The sequence below is a fragment of the Oenanthe melanoleuca genome, chromosome 1, assembly GCF_029582105.1.
Source record: "Oenanthe melanoleuca isolate GR-GAL-2019-014 chromosome 1, OMel1.0, whole genome shotgun sequence".
NCBI lineage: Eukaryota > Metazoa > Chordata > Aves > Passeriformes > Muscicapidae > Oenanthe > Oenanthe melanoleuca.
Window position 1 is genome coordinate 38,408,989 of NC_079333.1, and position 25,160 is coordinate 38,434,148.

The following is a 25,160-nucleotide window of genomic DNA, read 5'->3' on the forward strand; positions in this document are numbered from 1 at the left end:
TAACTGGACAATTAACCCAAATATATAAATGGTCCAAAACTTATAAAAGTGTGAAAACTCATGACCAGTGATCCATCCTGGGTGTAGCCATGGCCAGGCTCCTGCACTGCCCAAGGTGTATCCTTTGAAGGCCTTTTAATAAATATCTACTTTAACCCTTTAACTCTGTCCAGCCTCTGCTCCAGGCAGCCATTCCCAGCATTGGTCCCAGCCCATACTTGTGATTAGAGCATTAGAACTTGGAAGAATTTTCTTCTACTGATTTCAGTCTGCATGTAGTGACTGACAGGACTACACAACATGTATTCCTCTGCCCCTCTTGGCCTTAAGTTCTGATACTCTCAATGTTTTGGTGTTGATAGGAGATGAGAAGTACATCTCTTTTTTTCCTTCTACTTCTGTCCTTGTCTCTTTTTTGCTGCAGAATTTTTCATGTGTCATAGCAGGCCTCCAGAAAATACTATTTTCCATTAGATTATAGCACAATTTATGCTTTATTTTCAATTATTACAGTCACAGTAATAAAGTATTACATATATTAATAACTTTAAAATATTAGAAAAGTATTTTTAAGCTTTTAAAAATTATAATTTATCATAGTATAAAGGAAATTAGGCTTTAAGGATCAGCTTACTGCTGATCTTAAGTAATTCCTCTTAAACTATTGCAATAAAACACCTAAAAAAGTTCCAAATGAAAACAGATCTTAAGAGACATTTCTGTTTTCTGTGAGGTTCTCTCTGGCCCATGGGGAAATTTTTTTTCCAAAGTCTTTTTTGAAGCACTAAAGGTAAATGAAGAGCTCAGACTTTTCTAGGCTTTGTAAGATCTTTTGTTATTTACAAAAGTTTCAAAAATAGTTTAAATTTCCCGGTGAGTAGGAGTAAATGACAGGGATACATTTGTTTAAAACTACAACTTTGGAGTGATACCTGACTTTTTCAATTTGAGGAGAAGGCATTACGAGATTGCTGAGATAAGTAAGGGTTGTTTTTAAAAGTATCTTCTTTTTAAAAATTACATTACATTGGAATAAATATGTGGGAGGGAACCACCTTCCCAGTAAAACTACCTTCATGTAGTTTAAGAAAAACTGGAGGGTTTAGCCCAGGCTGACAAAATGAGGTATACTTTCTTAATGGAATGTAAAAATCCTTCTCTGGAATCAGTTTCAGCCATTTACATTCTTTCAAACATTAATCTGATTCAGAATTCCTGAGTGTTCTTCCATGTGACCACCACAAGTCCCAGATACCCATCTTGGTAGCTCTGTAGCAAGTCTTCCTACAGTGTCTAGGGTAATTGTGTTTTTGTGTTCTTCATCTACCTCTGCTGAAATCAATGAAAGAAAATTCTGTTTGTTAGCCAACAGCTCTAATGCCATTATTAATTTCTCTGCAGTACCCTATTTGAATCAATAAGGGCCAAGAGGTCGTGGCAAGATGTGTTTTTTTCTAATATTGATTTTGATGACCAAGCTAGTGGCCTCAAGTCTAACCATTGATTCTAAGAGACACAACTCTCAAACTGGAGGCCAATTTGTGCTATTAAATACATCAGAATTTGTAATTAAAGTAAATGTCTCACTGTCATATTTTTCATCACTAGCAAAAAGGTATTTCCACACACATTAAGAACAGCATGAAGGGCAGAGATACACTAGAGATATACATCCTGAATTTAATTACTACTTTTATAGACTACAGTCAAATTCAAATCAGATTCACTAACATTCCACTAGGTATGGAAGTCGATGTCTATTTTTTCTTAATTAAAAGTTTTAAGAAAGTATTGTATTGGGTTGTTTTTGCTTTCATTCCCTGACCATAATTTCAATTAATTTTTTGGGAGTCTCAATCTGAATACACTTTTGAACAAAAACACCCATTTCATCTGGCCTGTCTTTAATCAATCAAGGGCCAGTAATTGTTCATATTTTTCTATTCACTTTGTTGTAAAGTAACAAGAATCAACACATGCAAAAAGTGTTCAGAGCTGTTGACTAAGCATGAATATCTGAGAGAGCAAACAGAATCAGTTACCTAAAATTCAAGAACAATTTTTTTATTCCATATTTTGGAACACTACAGCATTTGTTCCCTAAACATTCAATATGAATGTCGGGGTGAAAAGATACCTCCTGGCTTTTAGGAAAATTATAGCTACATACAACTTAATGTATATTTGATACGGCTAGCTTAATTTTTAGAAAAAAAATAAATTTATGACAGAAGGCTGATTTATAGCTAAGTTCCAAAGACAGAAACTGATTTGCAGTCATTTGATAACATTATAGTCATGAAGGCTCCTCATTCTGTGATTATATATGTTATGGAAGTAGGTTATAAATTATGGCTGATGCGTTATATACTCTAAGAAACCCAGTAAAACAGAGTTGTTGTCTCAGAAAACTTTTTGCTCAAATTCAGGGAGAAAACACAAGCAGGGAAAAGATCCACGGGGATGTTGAGGGAAGACTCACACTAAAACTTAAGTTTTAAGAGATCATCTCTGCCAGTCTCCTGCTTAGATAAGGACTAACTAGCGTTTCAGTACTGTACAGCACCAATCTGAAAATGAGGAGAAATCACCAAATGTTGATACAATAGATCTTGAGGTCTGAATATGCTTAGATGCCACACCACACACGAGTGCTGCACTTTGTGATTCAGTAGTGCAGCTGGAGATGACAGGCCCATAGAAGTCAGCCCTGTCTTGATTTGGTCACAAAGGTTCTCCTTGACAGAACAGAAAATTTAAGAAGTAATTCTTACCTCAAAGGCTTTGCTTTCCAAAACTCATTATTTGCATTTCAAGTTTCAACTTTACTTGGCCTAGATTTCATAGGAGTTACATGGTGTTATAGGAGTCATAGTTACATAGGAGTCATAGTGTTATAATTTAGTAGAATGCTTTTGTTTCAAGCATTTCAAGTGTTTTTCATTACATTGTTTTACAATAGCATTATTCAGTTTATAAGATTATCCTCAAGCTTTTCCTCAGCAGCATTTCTGTCTGAAAACACATATTACAGTAGAATTCTAGGTTATTTTTGGAAAATATTGACAGGAATCAATTCATTAGCTAACTCCACAAGAATTTTACAGTATATTCATTTTATAATGCAATGAATACTTGAGTCTATATGACAAAGAGAAAGAGGGGAAATAATAGGTATATAAATAGATAGATGTCTATATAAAAATGTGCAAGAAATAGACTTGATTTGCTTTAAGGATTTACCACAGCTATAGAAATGCACTGGGACTGCATTTAGACTTTCATAGTTTCCAGTTTTAAACAGTGCTACTTTCTGCTTTAACTTGCATTTTCTTTGTCTTTGCAAAACTTTGCCCATGGCAGCTAATGTGCCAGTTTTTAGGTCAAAGGAATTTGCGAAGTTTCAAGAAAACTGAAGAAAATAAGCATTATAAGTTATTAAGATTTCACCCACCTGAAAAACTAAGCCTAGTTAAAGTTTATATAATTTCTTGAAGCTCAGAAGTGATTTTTAATTTAAATTTTATGTTTTCCATGGACTTAGACCTCAACACTTTTATTCCAGATAACTGGCAGTATATATACATTGAGGCTGCTCTAATTAATTGCCTATCCCTTTAGAGACTAAAAATGATCATACTATCAGTTTTTTGATGGTGATAGCCTGTCAGTGCTGGCACCTTCTCTAAATGTAAATTAATTTCTAAAACGTCTCCTAAAAATAATCAAGCCTGTTTCCTTTGGATAGATGGAAAACTAATTTTTGAAGACTTACCTCTTTTTTTCTAAAGAAAAACCATGTTTCACATATTGCAAATCATGCAATATGGTTTGGCTAATGACAGAAAAGAAGAATTCAGTGTTAACCATGATAGACTGTGACTGAGGGATCAAAATCTAGGATATTTTAGTTTGTTGTTCTCTAGATTTGATTTTAAAAAGTAAAAATACATAAAAAGTAGCAAAATGAATGGAATGTTAAAAACTACTGTCTATATATGCAAACGTTTTTATTCAAAATGTATAGCCATGCAAAATTTCATCTAATATTTTTTAGTATTCTGTCATTACTTATAAAAACTACTACCTAAAAATGAAATCATCTGAAGACATTCTGAAACAGAAAAGAACCACAATATTGGATAATTGCATATTGTCTATTTCAAAAATAAAACAAGAAGTTTTATGCTACTATAGGTATTTAACATCTCTCCCCACACTGAATCTAAGGAAGAAGAAGTGCTGTTAATTCAGAGAATCTGAAATGGCAATTGACATAGTGAAAGATGGTGAATGTATGTGACAAGACAAAACAAGCCTGCTTTGATATTGAAAAAAGCTTCATCAAAACAAGTTCCATACTTCAAAATCTTGTTTCAAATCTTCAATCCACAGTTACATATCCAATACTGAAAATAAATAATATCTTAGTTAGTTCTATTTATACAGATATATATAATGCCAACTCTACAGTAAGTAGAAAAAAATAAATTCTTCAGACATTAAAAAACTCACAGTAATCTTAATATAGATATATGGAGATAATTTTTAGCAAGTCATCTTTTCATCCATTTGGGTTATATTCCACCCAAAGACAGTCCTCACACAGCTTCTACTCTGGCTTAATTAAATTATCTTAATTCAGGCAGGATTAATAGAAGAGAGTAGTAGAAAATTTAGATTACTTTTTAAGGAATACCATAATCACTTCTCTATTTAGAATGTATTAGAAATTACCTGTTTCTATTTAAGTTCATATGTGCATACTAAATTGTTGTCATTTGCTAAAATCCTTATTTTTTTTTCTTAAGACAAGAAAAAAGTCACCCCTTTGTGAACACAGGATCATTCTGAGTCAGCTCCCAGCTGTTGTTAGCTACCTTGGAGCCTGTGTGCTACTATGGTTTATGTACCAGTTGTTGCAATACTGAGAATTCATTTATTACCATGGGGGGATTTTGTGATGATAAATACCATATTTATTTAAACAATAGTGATTTTAGAGTAACACAAAGAGTCACTGCTGCATTTTCTTAGATGCAGAGTGTTCACAAAATCAAACTCATTTTTTCTGGTCATTAAGGGTTATTCTAGAATTTATAGAGACCTGCACAGCTCCTTTTTTTTTTTTTTTTTTTTTTTTCTTTAATTCCTGTTGCTAATTTTCACTTGAAAAAAAGATTAAGATAAGATAAGATAAGATAAGATAAGATAAGATAAGATAAGATAAGAGTTTTGTACCAGCATGAGCATATAAACTTCTATATCTGCTCCTGTTGTACCTAATATGTTGTTCATTTAAATCCAAACTATTTTAATTTTTCATGAAAAATGCTTTCTCATTTATAGGGGGGAGAAAGAGATAGGTGCTCATTTTATGCAACAATGAGAGAAGAATATATTTTTTGAATTAAGGACAAGCATGCATATGTGGAACAGTAATTTGCTAAGGTGGCTTCCGATGACTTTGTCTAGGGATAGATGAATTACTGTTTTGTATGCTGAAATTAATATATGGCAAACATTTATATTGCTTACCTAAATGCTTTAATTTAAACAACAATTGACTCAAAGGATATTCCATGTCATATGGCATCATGCTCAGCATGCAAAGCTGGGGGAAGAAGGATGGAGGGGAGGGGGATTCAGAAGATGGAGTTTGTCTTCCCGAGTCACTGTTAAGCACACTATAACTCTGGTTCTCCTGGAGATGGCTGGGCTTTTCTTCTTTCCTTGTGTGCACAGATTCACAGCTTTTTTTGTTTGGTTGGGTTTTTTTTATTTGTTTTAACCTATTAAACTGATTTATTTATCTCAACACATGATTTTTCTCACTTTTATCCTTTGGACTGTTTATTTAGGATTTGAGGAAAAAAAAAACTGAATACAGTAAAGGATGGTAATAACAACAACAACAATAATTATTTATTTTGAACTGGATTTTTGTATCCATATCACACATTTGTTCCATGCATGAAAGTGCAAACCCAGTAAAATTTTATATTTCATTTGCTAATGTAGCAATGTAAATCAGCTTAAAAAGAGACTTGACATACAATTGACAAGGAATGCTATTACAGCTCATTTATCAAACAAATTAAGCTTATAGATGCAGTTTTACATTGAATATTCATAGTTTTTATCTCTGCTGGCTTTTAAATGACACAAGTGTCTGGTGATTTCAGGATGATTTCGTAATCAGTGTTTTCTTTCTCCAAAACAGGCTCAGTGCAAAATGATATCAGGGTTTGGGGCCAGTTCTGTCCCTGAAATCCTTTTTAGGCACAAATGAGTCAAAAAATATGCCTATGTGCTTTGTCCTATAACTCATGTAAATTGCTGGTGCATACCACAGTATACTGGCAGCAAAAAGGATAATGAAATTTGCCATATTGCACTCATTTCTTGAGTAGGATACATGCTGCTACAATTTTTTCTTCATATTATTTCCAACTTACCCAATAATTATTAAAGAGATTTATAATTCCAGGCCTTTTCAAGGGATGCTAGGAGCAACAGTGCAAAAATTCTGTGCAAATTCCAAAAAGAAGTCACAAGCAATTTGAAAGTAGTATTGTTTCTGGTGTATTGTAGTTTTCTATGTTTAAAAGAAAAAAATACTATTCCTTCAGAATAGAGAAATACTCATTTCTGAAAATAATCTTACATGCATCTTCATGAAGAAGAGTTTGGGAGGAGACTTCATCACAGTCTGCAGCTTCCTCAAGAGGGGAAGTGGAGAGGCAGGCACTGATGTCTTCTCTGGTGTTCAGTGATAGGACCCAAAGGAACAGCATGGAATTATGTCAGGGGAGGTTTAGGTTGGATATCAGAAAAAGATTCTTCGCCCAGAGGGTGGTTGGGCACTAGGGGTGTTTCCTCAGGGAGGTGATCACAGACTGCCAGACATCAAAATGTGCTTGGACAATACTCTCAGGTACATGGTCTGATTCTTGGGGTGTCCTGTGCAGGGCCCAGAATTTGATTTCAATGGTCTTTGTGGGTCCCTTCCAACTCAGGATATTCTATGACCCTCTGGTATAACAACCACTCTTCTGTGTCATTTGCAAACTTAATTGAAGTATTAAAATGGACTGGACACAGTACTGACCCCTGGAGTACATCACCAGTCTCTGGCCTCCAAGTAAATATTGCACCACTGATCACCACCACAGTGGTCTGGCCATTCTGTCAGTTTTCATTCCATCTCGAGGTCTTTTCATCCAGCCCATACATCAGCAGCTTTTCTACAGGGCTGTGAACGTGTTACAGAAGTACAGGTAGAAAATAGCCACTGCTCTCCTCACTTCTGCAAGGTCAGTCATTTCTCTGTACGAGTTTGTCAAGCTGGTCAAGCATGACCTCCCTTTCAGGAAGCTATGCTGACTATTCCTGATGATTTTCTTGTCCTTCATGTGCCTGGAAATAGTATCCAGCATTAGCTGATCCATGACCTTCCCAGAGACTGAGGTAAGGCTAAATGGTCTGTAGCTCCCTGAGTAGGCTGTATGTTGTTAGAAGATTAATATTAGGAATATTGCTGGGACTTGAGTCACAAGATGAGCTGGAGAGATCTTTACTTGATAATATTTCTCCATGCACCAATAACATGATGACTTTTTCAATAACATATCAAAGCAACTCTGAATATTTAAGGGCTCCAGCACTAAGAGGAAGAGCAATACTGATTTGGAAACCACTGAGAGAACAAAAAAGAAAAAAGGTAAAGCATGAGAAGCACATAGAGATGTTTGTATGTGATTATCTAAGCCAAGTACCTTCATCTGAATCTATAATTTTTTCCAGATGTAGCCATGTCCTCCCTCCCTTTTTCTTTAGTTTCTAAGGTTGATGGAGAGAAGCAAGGGAAAGGTGAAATGGAGGAAGAGAAGGAGGGCAAAAAGGAAGGTGCTCAGAACACCAGAAATGAGGAGAAACAAAGATCTAGTGGGTTCTCTGGGACAGAGTGTTGCACTAGCTGCAAACCTACTGGAATTTGAGGCACAGGGCAATGTGGAAAAGAGAGCAAGAGGACAGTTGTGGGCACTTAATAGTCTCAGGATGATGGAGAGGGCTTCAGTCTTTAGCCCAGCCAGCTGGGATTGCTCTACAGGAGCAATGAAAGCAAAGTTGGTGGGAGGACACTTATGCGTGTTGAAGTAACACTTTTAGTAAAAATTAGTGCCTTCGTTATTCATCCCTTATAGCTCTAAATCTGGCATCTGTTCCAGATCACATTATTTCTATCACAATTTCAACACAGCTTTAATTAAACTGATATATTTAGAAAGAAATTTTCCTATGTTTAAAACATGCAAAGTATGTATCTGCCTAATCATCCACTTCATAAACAAAGAAATATACTCTGCTGATCTTCATTAAATTCTTGTATGACTAGTCCTAAAATGTATCTATGATTTTTATCTCATTTGCTCCACTAATATTCAATTTGCACAGAATTGTGACATAGATATGTGTCCTTTCCCAGTGTAAGTTACTTTCACCATGGCTTGGGCAGAAAATGCTCTGAATGATATGGCAAAGCCCCTGAGGCCACTGTTCAGCCACTGAGCCTTCCTCACGCTGCAGTTATCATGGCACTGCCTCTCAGTACCTTTGTCTTCATGAGAGAATAGCTCAATCATCTTTTGTCCTTAGTGTTTTTTAGTTACAGGCACTGTGTAATGTCTGATCTTTACTTCTACATTACCTATTCTCTTGTACTGACTTATTAAGGAATGCTATTTTCCTTGCTGCTTTAATAGACCACTCTCTTCTAGTTGAAGGAGAATGAGAGAATAAGAAGCAGCATGTTTCCAAAGTAAAGTGACAGGCAGGAGACTTAATTTCTTTTACTGTTTAGACAGTGGCTCACTGTTTGACTTTGTGAAAATCACTTAGAAAGTCCAAATTTGCAAGCAGCTGCACAAAGTTTGGATGTCTTCCTTTTGTTACCTACCACAGAGTTTTGTTCTGAGAAGTGCTCAACAGAGAGAACAGCAGTTAAAGGTGATAAGACATGCAGGTTCTTGACATATTCAACAATTAGGATAGTATTAGAGCATTTCAAAGTCAACATCTTAAAACCCCAGGTGATTTCATGCTTGTTTTTTGTTTTTTTTCTTTTTTACATGCTGACTGGAAAAGTTTTGTCCCTTGATTTTCCTATGTGTAAATAGAAAATAATAGCCATCACAAGGTCTGTTGACTGAAAATGTTTATAAAACTATTTGGGATTGGTTGTGTTATATAACAAGAAATTTCCTCAACCATGTTAGCATTATTAGCTTACACATACCAGAAGCATTACAAACAAAACCAGACACTTAGACTTATTTTGCTAGACTGTGGATATTCATCAGGTCTTCTGAAAAAAAAATTTGATTCAGTCTCCACTGCACACTGATCCCCATTATTGTGTGCATTATGAGTCAAAGAGAAACACAGTCACAATTCTGTTTTCCTCCTAGAGAGTGATTTATATCCAACATATATCCAAGAAAAATCATCTGTGACTACAAAGTTGAAAGAAAACATCCTGTTAGTTAGAGCTGAAAATAAGTATTTTTCCACAGTTAAAAAGAAACTGAGCAAACAGATGCAATGTAAGTTTTGCTCAGAGGAGTTCACTGTGAGTACTTTCACTGGCAGCCAGAAATGACAGTGAGCGTTTCCAAAGGGTATTATTTTACTAACAATGATGCAGCAGTGCCAGCAGAAACATCATGTCTGGTAGAAAGGTGGTCCTGTACATGATCATAAAGATGGAAAACAGGTTTGGACAAGGAACTCCCTCACAGTTTCCTTCTCCCATCAACATGCCTATGTTTTACTGTGTTGGAACAAGCTTAGCTGCATGACAGAACCCTTGGAGGAGACTGAAGCATGACAAGACAATATGCATGAAAAGAGGTGAGACAGGGTTACACAGCTTGTGCATGCACAGAAATTGCTGCAGGGGGTTTGTAGGATTCTGTAATATACAAGGAGATGGATTAATTTTACTTCTTAAAATTTCTCTACATTATTACAGAGAATCAAAAATACTACAGAAATCAACACTAGCAAGAACCCTACCACAGACATCATCGCTAGCAAATATAAAAAGGATCAATAAAGTAAATATATATAGGAATCAAAAATTACTATCAGCAATCAGTAATATATTAACAAACAATAGTATGGCAACAGTTCATAACATCAGCAATCAATTATATAGGAGCAATCAATATAAAAAACAGTAATTAGTATAGGTTGCTGTGAGTTTTTAATTAGTGAAGCAACTTCTCACCAATATAACAGATGACATAATTAAATAGATTACTTATATGGATGTAAAATACCAGTTTTGCATTAATGGGCCAAATCACATCGAAGTGTAGGACAAACCAGCCACCAAGAGAGACCTAGCCATCCCAGAGCTGCTAAGGACAAACTAAAACTACTTCAAAAGTGCGCCCAAAGCGAGGACCAACAAGGTAACAGAGGCTGATTTCAAAAATGACTAACATCATGGAGCCTGGAATTCCCCAGGTGTCCCCAAGGAGTGTCTAAGATTGTAGAAAGTTTGTGTAGATTTCAACTTGTTTGGAAAGGTAAAATCATGTGCAGCATGGGAAGTTCTCAGGGAGAGAGAATCTCTATTTCAGGTAAAAATAAAATTCTTTTTATATTGTGGAGATATAAAAGGGCATAGGGCACACCATATTGAGCAGCCAGTAGATGCTGTTAATGTCTATTTTTCACCCAGACCTCCAAGAAAGTGGTGATGTTTCTGTTCTTTCAGCTCAATTTTATTTTCTAGGACTGCTTCCACTTTTCAGAGAGTAAGTTGCAGTTTCCTGACTATTGCTTTTACTGGTGGTGTCTCAGGAGGTCACCACATTCCAGGTTCCTCGCCTGTACTTTTAAAGAGGCCAGCTGCACTTTTTCAGTTTCTGTTTCTTGTTCCACGACCCAGTTCTCAGGCTCACAGCTTCCATAGCAGCAGGATTTTTTTGTTTCTTTAGCACCTTTCATCTTTCTAAACTTTTTGGCTGCTTGCATCACAAAGCTATAGTATTAGTTATGACTCAGAGTAAAATCCCACAGTAAATCATGCACTGCAGTGTTGTTCACCTTCTACATCTCCTGATATTAGAGAAACAAGAAACAGAAGCCAAATATTTTGCCACTTGTAAGCATTTGCAAATGGTCTTCTTTTGGAGCTGAGTGTGAGTCCTCAAAATTTCGTCTATACAGCTAAGAATTGTGTCCTGCCATATAATTTTGTTCTTTCAAAATCTGCATCTAAGAAATTGAGTTCTTCCATTACTGAACCCTATAGTTTACTGGAAATAATCTTTAGAAATTTCATTGGAACCAGCTGTTGGTGACTTTGACTTACTAATTTGTGTCTCTGTGGCTTCCTTCTGAAAAATGGACATCAATTTATTTATTTTATTTTATTGTGAAAAAATCATGATGCACTGCAGACAGCACCAGTTCTGGATGTTACAGATATTACAGACACCATTGTTATTGTTATTATAATGCAAGTGAGAGAAGAAGGACTATTCTGGGATCACATCTTGTTCTTTATGAAGTTTATAGATGGAAGGTATATGTAAGTAGGCAGTACAAAATTACTTGTGAATATCAATATATCACTTAAATGTGAAGATGGACGTGTTGCTACGTATTTAAAGACTTGAACAACAATTTCCACTCCTCTGTTGTGTCTAACAGATTAAAAATATATTATGAAATTCTTGTTTTGAAATTACTGAGCTCCAGACTACATGCATTTATTTAAAATAGATTTCTAGATTCAAAGACTTTCTGAAAATTTCCTACTGGAGAAGTCTATGAAAGACAGGGACAAGCACATGCCACTCTCTGTGTGGTAAATAATTTCTCCTCAATTCTGGATTTGACTTTTGTTTTCTAAGTGAAATTTTTTTCTTCCAAATTTAAGTTCAGAATTATGCAGAGCATCCCTTGGGCTGACCAGACTTTTGTACTTTCACACGTCCAAATAAACCAGTAGAAACCCTTGTGTTTTGTTTGATTTGTCTATAAGTAAATTCAAAGCAGACATTAAAGAATAGTGTGAGACAGGAGAAACAGACAACTCATTGGGTAGTTTTATGTGCTTTAACTCCATTTTAAATTGTATTTTAAAAAGGCTTGGGCTGAAATATGACCAGTAATGGCCAGCATACTTGATAAGGAGTCTGAGGATTAATTTCTTGCCATTAAGATATCCTGGTACATCTACACTCTCTGCAATCTTCACCTGTCAAGACTGTACAGTACCAGAAACAGATTGAAGAAAAAAGCAGAAGAAAAAGTCTCTAAATGGAAAACATTGCACTAAGAATTCAAAAGCAGGATTGAAACCCAAATGTGTAGCAGAAATGCTTGGGTTTTTTTATAGCAAGCTCATTCTTCAGTGTAACCTACAGTACAAGGCCTCCCAGAGGACGTTTGGAACACGGTAGTCTTTGATCGTAATGGAAACTGTGTTTGCTGAGGATGGTGCTGCCTGCCTTGCAGTCACCAGGTAGTCTGGTTGCACAGCAGGAACCTCTTGCTGTAATACACACAGATAGTGAAACCTGCTTCATCTGTGTGAGGGAGCCTGGAGTTTCCTCTGTTCAGCGTGGGAGGTATTGCCTTTCTTAGAAAAGCTTCTTTCCTCCACACAGCCCATGATGCCGTGACGTGTTTCCAAAGCAGCTAGGGACTGTGGGCCCTTTTGACACAGCAGGAAAGAGGCTAAACTAAGTGGAAGAAAGACCTGACTTGGACACTTCAAGAAAAAAGGTGGAATTATTGAATAGACACATGAGAAGTAGGTAACTGTTTTTTTCTGAACCATGCTACATCAGAAATAGTAGATTTCTTTAATAAATGCTGAAGGGCAAGTCAATTGACGGGATATTTTAATGAAAAATAAAGGATTTCCCCTTCAACACAGAATGAAATTTTAAAAGTGCATAACTTTCCTGTGTGAGGTCAAAAGCAGGAAAAAGATCTATACAACTCTCAAGCTATTTTTTTTTCCAACTACAGCAGGTCTCAATCAAATTTCTTGCCTAATCTATTACCTCTCTATTTGCCTCTTCTACCTTGACCTTCCACAATATTTAATAGCTTTATAACTGCTTGTCCTTTCTAACATAAAAATCCACTGATTCTTAAATGGTTATTAATAAGAATATAATCTGTCTTGTCTGAGGATGACTGGGAGACAGCCCTACAGTGAGCTATGTTTCACATCCCTCCTGCACAGCCTTTCTGAGGATCCTGATTTTACACCTCTCTCCACTCTAATTTCCTGTTCATTCTACAGTATAGCATCTATTAGTCACAGAAAGTTGGAAAGTTAAGGACTCTGCAGCTGGAGTACTCTGAGGCTTGCAAATAGAAAGGTTTTAGACCTCTGTGTGTAATGGGCTGTAAAAGGAAAGGCTGTGATTTATTGTTTCTTTCAGTTACTGAAACCTAATGGCTAGCCCACCTTCTGTGGAATTCAGTGATCTGCAGATGTTTATATCTAATAAAATGTTAGAATAAATTGTGATTTTTTTCCTTTTAATGCATCATGCTTCCATGTTATTGTGCAACATCTTTCACAATTATATTTTTCACATTCAGTTCAAAGCTGAAAGTACTAGATTTATATTTATTTTCATAAGTTTTTATAAATTAAACCTGTGACCATTAGTAGTAAAAAATACACATTAATTGTTCCTGTTAATTCATGTTAAATCAGTCTAAAATAAAAACATGATATTGGAATATGGATATGGATGAACACAATGATAGCTTGTTATACACACACACTCAAACAGATCATGGATACATACCTCTGTAACTTATAGAAAAGATAGAAACTCAAGAAAATATAAAAGTTAATTTTGAACTGCACTAAGAGGAGTGATTTATCATTATTATTGTCAAAAGGCAATTTGTATGTATGGTTTTAATTTCCATCAAAAAATAAAAAACATATAAAATGAAACACCACGGAATGACATGATTCTTAAGAGCAATGTCTTTCTTTTCCCAGGTGTAGCCATAAACTGTGCAGGCAAATGATTGATCAGCTTAATAATATCTAGGAATTAGTATCAAATTGTGCTGTGAAAAAACAGAATTTTTATGGCCAAAAAAGAAACACATCTTTTATGTAGATTCAATAGTTTATTGTTAGTGTAATTTAAATCCTAACTGTCTCTTGAAGATTTCTTCTTAGTTCATTACCTATTATTACAGGAAATTAAAAAAAAAAAAAAAAAAAAAAAAAAAAGATGGAAATTGAAAGTAGCAAAAGTTGTACCATCACAGAAGAAGTTGAAATTTCCATACACCCAATCTTGATAGCACTTTAATCCTATTAAGTTTGATTTCCCAACACGTGGCCATAAATATCCACTTCAGCATGGGGAGAGGCTGCAGCTGGTTAATGTATCCTTGGTCCTTCATGGGAAGTCATGTGGGTGTTTTCTTCCTCACCTGAGACTCACACAAGGACTTTTTCTATGTTTGCAACTTTCTCACAACTTGCTATTTGTCACTATTTTTCAAGTGCCTGCTTCTTCTGGAATTACTGGTTATGGCATACTTTACATACGCAAGATACCTGTTCTTTGTTCTCTTTGCTGCCTTTAAAAGTGTTTTTGCCAGGTCTATACTATCTTAGCTGGTCAGTAGTAGGGTGCTTATAGCCATTAGGTCTGGAGCATCAGCTTGTATCCTATTTCTTATGATAATGTGACTTCCTCCTCTCAGCACTGCATCCTGTGTGCCACCATTCAAGGTCTGTCTTGTCATACCACAACCATACTCATCTATGCTATGTTGGTGGTAAATATTAGATTTAATACAGAAGAATTACTTGTTACTACCACATACATGAAAATTTTACTGTAGGAAGCTAAGCAAAAACAAAATAAAATATTACCGAGACCCAGTCTCTGGGTAATTTCAAAAATTGCTGTTACAGCTCTAGAAACTATAACAAAGTTATCTAGGTGAGAGAAGCTCAGACAAAATAAACATGGTTGCCTTATGGCCTTGAAAGTTTGTACAAAGATCATGCCATGATGATAGCTGTGCAATATCTTATTCACTGGACTGCAGGATTCATTCCACTCAGAAAAGTATCTAGGGCTTTTTCTAACTTTTAGGTAAATGCTTCAGGCATGAGGTCTTCAATATCCAGGTGCTGATTGGAGAAGCTAAATGAAATAAAACGTGGTTGTGTGGAAGTGCTTCTGTCAGTGATGAGAATTAAGCCTGCACATTTCAAGGATGAATAAAGTTTCATCCATTTTAGCACATCTCTCTAAATAGGTGCTAACAAACAGGTGCTTAAAAGACAGGAGGGAGGGGTGACATTCCTTACTAAAAGTGTCAAAGTGGTGCTGTGAAATGCAGCTTTTACTGATTGGCAAACAAATAGACCAGAGAAAAGTGCATTTGTAGGGTACCTGGTAGTCACATGGGTATTTGCTTACACTAAGCATTATTATAATTAGCAATTAAAAACCATACAAATACTATGAAGGAAAGGAAAGATCCAATTCTCTCTCTTCCTATATGGTGGCTTCATGACTAGATTTCTTTAATCTTGGTCTTCATAATCTTTATAAAATTTCACTGGTTTCTGCAAGGTGAACCAACTCTAAAAGAAGGATGAGCAGATTGCCTTCCTTTGCTTCACAGACCTAAATGCTTGCTGGACTGCAGATGCAGCTTTGAAGCATTCAAGCAGTACAGGGCAGAGCTGGAATATCACTCAGGTAAATTCTTATCCTCTAGGCTGAGCTTCAAAAATATTAGTAAGAACAGCAGCAGGTTTTATCCCTTATACTGTTTTTTTTTTTTTTGTTTATTTGAGAATATGCAGTATTAGTTAAAACTACTCTCCATTCCCTGAATTCAGTGCCTTTCCAAAGGCAAGGCCTAGGTAAAATTTTTAATTTGAACTCCAAGCCTAGTAGAGTGAGGGAAGATTGTTCATCATTCTCAAGTGAATTAGCCATGAAACTGGTAGTCAGTTCTACCACAGTGCTTTGTTAGAAGAAATTTGGATGTCTAATATGTTTCCTGCCAATCACATAAGCAGGTATGACTAGGACAGGTAGATGGCTTTTATTTATTTGTTTGGTTTGGTTTGGTTTGAGTAGGGCCAAAACTATTTAATAGATGCACTTTCAGCTGCTGCTTGTTTCCCAGGACAACAGGTGAAGTACACAGTAAATTGGAACATGCAGACATTCCCCATGATTTCTTTAGTCAGGATGAAAGACTGAAAAAGTCAAAGGAAGAAGCATTTAAAAACTTTACTCAGCTTTAGTACAAGAAAATGAAAAATAGAAAAGCTTTAAAATTATATGACTGTGTTAATTGTTTGCTTAATAAACAGTTTTTCACAAAAGAAGTCAGCATTTTAGCCCTTATGTGAAAATTTATCTAAAAGTCCATGCAACACCACACAGTGTTTTTTTGTTTGGGTTTTGTTTCTTTTTTTTTTTTTTTTTTTTTTTTTTTTTGTTATTTTGTTTTGTTTTGTTTCATTTTTTGCTTTTTGTGGGTTTTTTTGGGTTTTTGGTAGGGGTTTTTTGGTTGTTGTGTTGGGGTTTCTTATGTTTTTTTTTGTTTAATTGGTTTGGTGGGGGGGAGAGGTTATGGGGTTTTTTGCTTTCCTAATTGAGGTTGCTAACAGTTGCTCGAATTTATTAAAAGTGTTGTGATTCTCTGCTGTCAATTTAACTTGATTGAATAGTTCAAAGAATAATTATTTTAAGGAAGTCATGCTCTGTTTTCTTTTTTAGTATAATAAGCTAAATGCAGACACATGCCTCTAGCATAATTTTAAATGAGTACTTTGAAAATTAAATAATCAACAAAATTGTAATTGCATGTTGTCTGGAAAAAGTCACTCAAAAAAATTCCCGTGAGAAAGCATCTTTACAAAAATGCTCATGAGCTGGTTTAAATTCAAATAACAGAAATTATTTTATATTCCTTCCTTTATAGATGGATGGAATATCCATGCACATAAGAGGCTAATATTGTAAACCTGTACCTTTTCCATTCTTCCCAGCAGTATCCTTTCTTAAAAGGCAGCAGATAAAAAAGAACTCTTAATTTCTTTTAATTCTCTTAATTTCTTGTTCTTGCTGTAAAAAATAAGTTGTCTTTTTTCCAGAAAACAGCCTAAAAGGAACACTTTTGAATTCTGTATCCACTCTGAACAAGACAGATATCTCATTTAAACTCATATAGCCAACAACACTGCTATGTCATGCAACAGGCAAGGAATGAAACATAAAGAGCCAAATGAACATAGGTCCACATAGAAGAAGGTTTGAGAATCTAACACTTCAAATACAGCTCTACACAAATGTGTAATTTTTTTTCCCCACAGGTTATAAAAAGGGAGTCCTAATACAATTGGATACAGTGCAGCTCCTGAGCACCATCAGCTTTCACTCACACAGGACCTAATTTGTGGAGATCATTTCTGTTTTGAAGAACAACTTCTTAACAGCCAATTGGAAAGGTAAGGTACTGGATATTTGGGCAAAACTGCTTTTGGGATATGTTTATTGTCTATATTTTGCCTTTTTTATAAAGTTCAAATGAAACACAGATGCACACGATCAATTTAAACTGAATAAGGTTACAAATGAAAAAGATTTAAAATAAAACCTAGTTTTATGGTTGATATTGTTATATTTCTCACCATGGGTTTGTAGATGGTTCTGCTTTGAATGTACCACTCCTTGTAAGTGTTTTAAAATAGTCACTGCAGTATACTCTTAACCTGAATGCACTGAATAGATTTTGAAATCTATTGTGTCATGTTTAGTAGTGTATAATTGATTCTGGAAATCTCTATAGACAAGTCACAAAGTCTATACTGCATGTGTAACCTCTCAGGTATTTCAGTGTGGCTTTGTCTAGGTCTAGAATACGGTTGGATTGCTGCAGGACTCTGAAACGACAAGTGAGTTCCATGAAGGTCAACCTCTTTAAGGTCAAGGATAATGTCCCTTTTAGGAGTTACATTTTTTTCCAACTTATATTAAGTGGTTTTGTAACTCAGGGCCTACCTTGCTAGAGTACTGAGTAAATACAAATCTTTATTAATGAAGCAGGTGAATATGGAAAATGCTTTGTTCAAGAGTCTGTTTTGATACAAACCTTTGTGGTACAGCAGCTGTAGATTTGAGTTGTTTGAATCTGATATTCACTACAGAGATGAACGATGGTTATTCACTTTCAATTTATCATGAGCACAGCCACAGATTGAAATAAGATGGAGTAAACGTCTGTGGTTATCTGCTAACTGGTGTGCTTTATCATTTCAGAGCTGAATGACTCATGATCATGTAGTTCAGAACACCTCTAATTAATTTTTGAGTTGAGTCTTTATTCTTAACCTCAAACTATGGTTTATTAATGGGTTAAGGTAAAGAGCTTGCTAAAGGGTGATGTGTGGCTGTGCAAACATATTTGGAAGCACATAGTTCATTGATGTTTTACTTGCCTACCCAACTAATTGAGAATCATATCAGAGAAGCAGAAAGCCATTGTAATGAATGAGAGAGACAGTGACCTCCAAAAGACATAACTGAATTAGAACTGATGAACTTGATATGAGTAGATTCACAGTGTCATTTTAAATATAACACAGTTTAACTCATTTTCCTGCCCTTGGAAATGAACTGCACTAAAAGCATAAGAAAGATTGACAGGTGAATTTTAACTTGTTGTTTTTTTTGGGTTTTCTTCTACAAGTGTTATAAGAGTAGCGGATTTATTGAGGGATATCCGTTATATAAAAATATTTTGGTTCTGAATGCATGCAAAGCAGAATTTCTGGAATCTAAGACATGTCTTTAATAGTTTTGAGGAGTAAAAAGTGACAGGAGAAGAGAAGAGAAAAGGGAAGAAGTTTTTTCCCCAAGAGATAGATGAAAAAATCATTCTTTTATCTTTCCTGCTAAAGAAAAGAAAAGTTTAAGACACAATTGTTTAGGATATGTTTAAGACAATTTCCTACAGATTTTTGTTTCTCAAAATATTAACTTTTTGTAGGCTAAATAATTGTGCATACTATTCCAGGATTCTGTTAGTCTTCAGAATGGAGGTTTATGATAGTCAAATTTTGACAAATATTTCAGCATAATTTATATAGATATTCTTTCTACATTAATTTATAATATCAACAGAACGAACTTCTGGTCTGCCAGCCTTTGTGTGAGATGTCAAAGTCACTCTCTGTTGCAACAGAGCAGAATAGAGTCTTATGTCTGTTTCTTAAATCCATGAGGTTCATTCATCATAAATGATAAAGTGCTCAAATATAGAAATTCCTGTTGAAGAAAAACCATAAATTTCCAGTGAAAACCAAATTGCGCTGCATTTTGTTACACTTCTATAAAGAAGAAATATTTGTCATAATTTTATACCTAAGCAGGTGCTGCTTATTTGCTGGTGAAGAATATGCTGCCATAACCATGTACTTGGTAGTCCATGTCCTCAACCTCTCAGTAAATAAACAGATTAAATGAAAACACTGAGCTTCTCCTCTTACAGTCCCTTGAATTTTTTTCTCAACTTTGAGGTCAAAGCATATGTTCATCTCTTCTTTCCCAAAATGCAATAGATTTTTTTTTTCTTGCCTAAGATTCTGCTGGTTTACCTATTTATTTACTTTCATTGCTGTGGACTTATCTTTAGTTGGATTTCCCAGGAATAATTTTGTTTGCATACAAAACTGTTAAATCAGTATAGCTGATGCATGTCAAAGTTGTATTCTTCATTTTACATTAACCACTCAAGTAAATGGAGAACAGTAACAAAGTTTATATAAGTAATAGAAAAGTCTGTGATGCATGTTTTTGAAAAGGCTGTGTCATTCTCTTTATATTATCTATCATGACCATGTGGATCTTGTCCTAGTGATTCAATTTAATAGATATGTTAAGAACTGCTCTTTGTTTCAAGTTCTGCTGGAAAAAAATTATACTGGTTAGGAAAAGCAGTTGCTAAAATGGGCTATATAGAGGGGTTATATATTGTTATTTTGGATGATGTGAAATTCTGGCAGTTCTAACGATGATCAGGAACAAAAGTAGCAGTGAGTTTTAAAACACAAGTCTTCTAAATGTGAAGATTTCAATAGACTAACCAAGACACCAAGAGAGCGGAAGGACCTGACAGAAAAAAAAATCCTGTATGTGTAGAATTTAACAGTCCTTAAATGGCTTGTGCTGGATGAAAAAGAAACAGAAAAATGACCTTTATCTTTGTCACCACTGCAAATCTTGCTGTTCCACTGCTCCAATGATGCATAGAGGTGGAAATAAAGGAGATGAGTACAATAGACTTTTCCATAGACTGAGTTTTCCAGGTCATTTAATTCTCTCTAGTGTGTTCGGAACCTTTCCAACAGAGCTAATGATAACAGATTGCCACATTATCCTGCTTGTGGTGACCTGTTTGGGTATCTGCCAGAAATTCTACTCACTCAAAACTACGAGTGAAAAAAAGGTGTTTACTGAACTCACTTCTAATGGTTATTGTAATGTATTCAGGGAAAAAATATATTGCATTATCGAGTACTTCATGTGTTAAATAATGACTCAATTATTTTGAAAATTAATACTTTAGGTTGCTGCTCTGCTGCAACTGATTTTGAATTTTCTTTACTGGCTCTGGCTTTCTGCCAGTTCATGTTCCATGGGGACAGTTCTCCCTTAACAAACAAGTCTGTTTTTTCAACATATAGCCAGCTAAAGCTACCCACAGGAACTCTCTCCTTGTTAAAGAAGAAAGAGCTGTGGCCCTGAAATGGATAAATTTAACATTTTTCTGGGATTTTATTTTTTGGGATTACTCTTGGGTTGCACAAACTTAAAGAGTGTTAAGGAGAAAATCTTATTACCAGTGAACATCATGGTGTTCAGGCACTTGATAATTTGATGACTTGAATATGATTTTTTATAGCATAAAATGACCATTCTAGATTTAACCCTTATTGTTTTAATTTCTATCTTTAACATAATTTTTGAGAGCCAAGAAGCTTTAAATCACATACACTATGTGATTTTTACCATGAAAAAAAAAGACCCTGTATTTAAATATTAATTAAAGAACATTCTAACTACTTGAGCATGTATTGTTTCACCATTTCTATTAGAGAAAAATAACTTTATAAAAGAGATTCTGCCTGGGAGTCCTGCTTTTGAGATAACTTGCTCTTGCACGATGCCTACTTAACTTAGAAGAGGTAAAGGGATCTAAAATTTGAAATTTTACTCTTTTTTCCCATTGATTCCCAATCCAGTGTGCTTAAAAGGGATTTTTGAGACTATATCAAATACTTTGGGTCAGGTTTTTTAAATTACATTTAAGTTCCTGTAGAAATCATACTTTTTCCATATCAATGCAAAGATCATGTTAAAAGCAATACTAAACTCTATTTACTGTACACCAGTGACTTAATTAGGGTTTCCATGCATAGCTATTTGTTCTCTAACTAAGGTCCATTCAAGCCTGTATTGGGCATGTAAGTCACCTAAAGAGCTTTTTCCTTGATTATAGAATTAAAAACACTAGAGGTAGAAAATGACATCAAATCTATTTCAAATGTAATTATTCTCATCAGAAAAGGTTTCCTTTGGAGTCTGTTTCCTACGTGGAGGGCTCCAGTTTCAATCTTACAGAAAATGTTTTGCCTGCTGGATGCAAAGTATTGCAGTTTGGCACCTGCTTTGCCAGCAGCTGAATCATCACACATGAGTAACAACTTTCTTTTCAAGGTGGAGAGAGCAATATAGACTTGAGAATCACAGGTAGAAGTGTTAATAGAAACATACTAGTTTAAAAATAGGGTTTAAGAAGTTTGGGTCTTACATGACTTATATCTTGTTGACAACAAGCATGCCTGTGTTCTGAGAATATTCTTGTTTTTATGGCCTGAAATGAGTATGATTCTTCCCTTTCCTACTTACATGTCTGCAATAGAAATAACTAGGATATTCAAGGCTTTTGATCTTGCACACATTAACTTTGACTTCAATTTTATGTTCTTCTAGATTGCTTTATTTTAATGAAATAATTTTATTGTAATGAAATCTTATATTTTGCTGCTCTGTAAGTTTACAAAGTTTAAAGCACTTCAAAATCAAGACTTTATGTTAGTATCATTTTTACAAAGCCTTCTGACTAATGTCTGAAGTCGTGTTAGACTATAGTTCTGAATTATTCAGATATTAGTATAGTTTTCATTAATACTGAGTACATAATTTGATGGATTAAATTGTGATATATATGTTTACAGCTTACTCCAGGCTAATGAGAATCTAAAATGTAACATATTACTAGTGGTTCACTGGCTTCTGTTGACATACAATAGAGAAAATAAAAATACTATTATAACAAATTGCATGTATGCAGGTTTCAGATCTCCTAGAAATCTGCCTCCATTCAAGAAACCTTTTATATATCCTAATGTGATCTAAATAAGAAAAAGTTTTATCCTAAGATAGTTACTTAGGCTCAATCTGTCATTACAGTGAAGCCTTACCAATGACAAATCACTGCAAAAGAGGTGGTTCAGTTCTCTTCTTGCAACCCTCTCTTCCCTCTAGCATGTCTACAGATTGTATATTCAATGCTTAATTGGTTGATACAGTGGGAAAGATTCTGTTTTGGTTTGTTTCGTTCCATTCTTTTTTTGGGCTAAACCAATATACTAGATATAAAGGAAATTTCAAGGCAGTAAGGCTTCTACTTTCCAGGGCAGCTTGCTACTAGACTGGGTTTGCAGCCACAGTAAGCCACAAAGCATGTTTAAATTTACAAAACAGGTGAATTCTTGCACTGATACAGCATCAAAAATCCCAGTGAGGACAGGAGTGAATGAGTCAGCAATGAGTCAAGCCTATCAAACCATTAAGGTCCAAGCAGCCTTCATTGTTGGTTATAAACAGCTCTAAAATTTATATCAAGATCAAAATATGTTTACTTTCCACATTGTGAATATGGAAGTCCAGTCTCAAACCTGGCTGTTTGAGACTGTGCCCATTGCACTGCTGTCTCCTACCAGCCAGGCTGAGACTAGCTGTAAGGCAGCCACTCATTCACCTTGGGGATGGATACAGGCAGATAGAATTCGGGGCAGATACTACACAGACACCCATCCTTTCCAAAGAAATGACCAGGAGAAAGTTTTATATTTTTAGCCACACATATTTTATGAGTAGTGAATGCAAATGTTCAAAGTGACAGGCACTGAATCTTGAAGACAACTCACTGACCATGCCTTTCCAGATATGATATAATTATCACCATCTTATGTGGAATTCATGTATTTGGGTGATAGCCAGATGCAGCAATCCCTGAGCTAGAGGCAATTTTGGAAGACAAATATCTTTTGTGATTTTTTTTTTTTTTTTTTTTTTTTTTTTTTTTTTTTTTTGATACAGGAAACTCAGAAATCTGATTATAATGAAAAACCATCAAGAGAGCCAAAGTCTTGTGTAAGATTTTCATTATACAGTATATACAGGCACAACGTTTCATACACCATTCATTTTTCTCGTTTTGTATTACATTCATTTACATTTCAAGTTTTGCAGAAGTATTTGCAAAACATATGTTTAAAAATGTTGTTTTATCTTTCTAGACTTGCAAACCCCTCTAGTAAAGTGCCATTAAAAATGCTTATACCATCCTGCCTTGCATGACTAGAAGGAAAGAAAGAGGCTGTCCACAGATCTTGATCTTGTCTCATGTGTTCAAACCTGAATCCAAATTCATATCTCTAGTGTTGCAGAGACATGTAGAGAAGAGGTCTTAGCAAATTAGATATATTTCTGTCTTTCACAATACTTTTAAAAATAATAGAAAATCCACAGTCTCACACAAAAATTGAAGCTCTACATACTATTTGAGACACTGATAATGAGCACTAGCATCACTAACATCACTAATATGCAGTACAATTCCTTTATTAGCAGTTTTGGGAGGAAAAATAATTACTTCTGCTTTGACAGGATTAGAAGAACCAAAGCTCAGTATTATATATTGTCATTACACTAATTATTGTTATTTATTTATTAAAGCAGAAGTATTTTTCCTGTTTAAAGTCCTCAGGATGAAAGCTATTTTTATCCTTTTATTCACATATGCAGTGGGTTTTCTAAAGAAGATTTCTAATTAATTCTTCCAAATTCATATGAACATTATTATTGTCCTAATCTGATATTTGATACTGATATGAATGAACTGCAAACTATTTAATGACATTCTGCAAGTACTGTCTTATCAAGTTTGTCATTGCCACCTGACACGAGCAATTTTAGAAGTGAACAGTCTCATTAGTTAATGTTAATGAATTTGGCAGACACACATAATTGGCTTTTACCTTGGTTTTCATGTATTTTTATGGGATTCCACAGGGGCTTTTTGAGAGTATATACTTCATATTTATTGGTTGTGTAACTTTAAAATAATTTCCTGTAACTGATGTCTGCCTGGATTTTCCATCGCATGAAATTAACTAGATAACTACCAAATCTGGTAAGATGAAATAGTTCTGTATAAAATACAAACTTCATACAGTCATGTTGTTCAGATAGAGAAAGGACCTTGGACAGTCTCCAGTCCATTCTTCTGCTCATGAGAGCTCAGATCAAAGGAGGTCAGGCCAGGCTGCTTAGGTCTTCAGCCAGCTGGGTCAGACCAAGATGCTTAAGTCTTCATTCAGCTGGGTCCTGAAACCATCCGAGGATGGAAGGTGAACAACCTCTCTCAACTTGAGCCACTGCTTCTTTGTCCTTATGGTGGAAAACTTCTCCTTACATTCAGGTGAACTTCTTGTGTCTCATCTTTCCAGCTTGCAGTGCTTTGCAGAGCCTGGCTATGTCTCCTCAATGATTTCCCCATAGCACTGGGGTCTGCTGGTAGATCCCTCCAAGGCCAACTCTGTTCTAAACTGAACAAGGCCAGCTCCCTCAGACTCTTGTTAAAGAACAGGTGCTTCAGTCCCACCATCTCAGCATCTCACTAACTTTCTTGCATTCTCTTCAGTTGGTCACTGCCTTTCTTTTAAGGAGTGGCCAAAACTGGGTGCAGTATTCTAGATATGA

The 25,160-nt window shown here is 35.2% G+C and overlaps 1 protein-coding gene across 2 annotated transcripts in view; it reads left to right on the forward strand.

Moving 5' to 3' along the window:
- CNTN5 (contactin 5) overlaps positions 1 to 25,160 on the forward strand; it is a 576,470-nt gene that overhangs the window by 159,852 nt on the left and 391,458 nt on the right. Inside the window, exon 2 of one of the 2 annotated variants that reach the window (XM_056493993.1) lies at positions 17,423 to 17,557. The gene's annotated coding sequence lies outside the window, so the exon portion shown is untranslated. Of the gene's footprint in view, positions 1 to 17,422; positions 17,563 to 25,160 lie in introns of both variants that reach the window. The other variant, XM_056494003.1, reaches the window with a different exon arrangement.